The sequence below is a fragment of the Ipomoea nil genome, unplaced genomic scaffold (genome assembly GCF_001879475.1).
Source record: "Ipomoea nil cultivar Tokyo-kokei standard unplaced genomic scaffold, Asagao_1.1 scaffold0706, whole genome shotgun sequence".
Taxonomy (NCBI): Eukaryota; Viridiplantae; Streptophyta; class Magnoliopsida; order Solanales; family Convolvulaceae; genus Ipomoea; species Ipomoea nil.
The window spans coordinates 2,349,998-2,352,928 of NW_017617134.1; positions in this window are offsets into that span (position 1 = coordinate 2,349,998).

Genomic DNA, 2,931 nt, shown 5'->3' on the forward strand with positions numbered 1-2,931 from the left:
TAATAATAATAATAATAATAATAATAATAATAATAATAATAATAATAATAATAATAATTATTATTATTATTATTATTAATGTGAACACTAATAATTAGTAATCACATGTCCCGTCATTAATTATCTTCACGGTACTAGGCAACGGGCTTATAAGCTCTGTCGATGGACTCAAGCACCCTATTGTCTAGTATTGTGAAGAGATAATGAGAGTAGCGGGACTAACAGACGGGATTGTTGAACCCGTCTACACAGTCTCATTGTTTTAAAAAAAAATTATTAGAGTTTTGAGAAATATTTTTTTTTTTCTTTCAAAAAGCTTTATTTGAGTAGCTTTTTGAATTTTAGAGTTTTGAAGCAATTAGTTCTAACAAAAAGTTAATTAACCAAAAATTTATAGTAATAGTCAAGCTAGCCAAAATTGGCTGGTAAGCTATTTTACCAAATATGGCATATCTTTGAATTTGTCTATTGAAAGAAAAACAAATTTAAACTTATCCACTTGCCATTAAAATATGTGCTTAGATTTAACATGTGTAGGTTGAATCCAATGGTTGCTTGCTTTGTCTTGAAAATTCAGCTTTTGTAGTTTTTGAAATATCTTTCCTAAAAACCATGTATCTATAATGTGTAAACGTACCAAAGGCAATAAGGAATAACTAGATAATGTTGGTTGAGAACTAGGGGCATATCCAGAAATTTTTTTCAGTGGCGAAAAAAAATTAATACAAAAGAGATAGTTTGAAAAAAGAAAAAAAAAAGAGACTTAAAAGCATTGCCATAAATATTGTTCGATATGAGCGAAATATCAAAATTCATCAAAACTTTATACAAAAAATGAAACATAATTAGTTGAATAGGAAATAATATGAACCATTTATTTCAAAAAAAAATTACACCAACATTTTTTTGTTCCTGTTGAATATGAAATGTTATATTTCCTATTCAACTATAATAATACAAGCTGTGTTACATATTAAATGAATAGGAAATATAACATTACTAACACGGTTAAGGGCCTAACATTATTGGCTCTTATTAGATGTGTATGTAGATTTATTTATCTCTAATCACGTACTATATACTCAATACATATATATACACACAATGGGGTACAATATAGGAGGGTGGGCGAGGGGGAGGGGGGCGATTATTGCCCCCGCTATAGCTTCGCCCCTTTCTACAATGGTGATTGAAATATATTTATGATTGGTATATTCTAAAAGGATGTTGTGAGAAATATCTTAGAATCTTATATATAGTAATATTTATTATTTGATTTCAATTTGTCATTTTCATCAATATTAATAATAATTCCTCTATACAGCTCTACTCAATAAAGTAAATACATCTGACCAAATTCATAAAATTATTATATATTCATGTCAATATGATTTACTCAATAAAAAGAATATATCTTACCAAACTCATAAAATTACTATATATCCCGGTCAATACGATTCAAGTGAGTGTATATATATAGGACACCATTTTGTTGATTAAAACTACAAGATCTAAAATCTTTTTTGTTATATTTTCAAAAATCTACCGTGAAAATATCTAGCTCTTGGTTTTCAAGAATGAAGTCTGAATATCATCAACTTCATTTGTTTGCATTCTCTCTCCTATTTGTACTCATTTCATCATCACCTACGAACCAAAATCAACATTATAATGATTTTAATATGAGATATGGAGCTATGAAGAGATTGGTCCCTACAGGTCCAGATCCTGGTCAACCACCATCATCAATTTCAATGAAGAGATTGGTCCCTACCGGTCCAGATCCTGGCCAACCACCATCATCAATTTCAACAAATAATTTTGATAGGATATATGGAGTCATGAAGAGATTGGTCCCGACAGGTCCAGATCCTGGTCAACCACCATCATCAATTTCAATGAAGAGATTGGTCCCTACAGGTCCAGATCCTGGTCAACCACCATCATCAATTTCAATTCAGAGATTGGTCTCTACAGGTCCAGATCCTGGTCAACCACCATCATCAATTTCAATGAAGAGATTGGTCCCTACAGGTCCAGATCCTGGTCAACCACCATCATCAATTTCATCAAATAATTTTGATATGAGATATGGAGCCATGAAGAGATTGGTCCCTACAGGTCCAGATCCTGGTCAACCACCATCATCAATATCAATGAAGAGATTGGTCCCTACAGGTCCAGATCCTGGTCAACCACCATCATCAATTTCATCAAATAATTTTGATATGAGATATGGAGCCATGAAGAGATTGGTCCCTACAGGTCCAGATCCTGGTCAACCACCATCATCAATTTCAATGAAGAGATTGGTCCCTACAGGTCCAGATCCTGGTCAACCACCATCATCAACTTTAGAGGATATTGATATAAAGTATTGAGTAGTAAACACGCTAGTACCTAGTGAATCAAACCATGACCATCCTTTACGTTGGAGGGGTGATATTTATGTTTAAGTGGAAAAGTTGATACTCAAACCACTATATACGTTTAGATGCATATTTGCATCCATTTCAATGCTTTCTTGATTTGGTGAGAATAATAATAATGTTTGATTTTAATTAAGGCTTGTGATGGAAAAATGTTAAAACTATTATTAGTTATACTAGCGAAAATATGCATCTTGCCACAAAGATTAATATTTATTTTTGCAATACAACAACGTTGACTATACTGAAAAATATTAATGTGAAAATAATTTCTAAAAACTAGATCAATTCAAAATGAAAATTTATAACTTCAAAGCACATAATTATTTATGTTAATGGAAATTGTTTCAAGAAACTGAAAAAAAAAAAAAAAAAAAAAAAAACCTCTTGATATATACTTTAGATTTAGGAGTCATTTTAAAAACTTTTCAATGTTTTTTTCACCATAGAGAATAGAGTTAATAGAAAATTTACATTTTAATCCAAGAAAAAATGACTAATT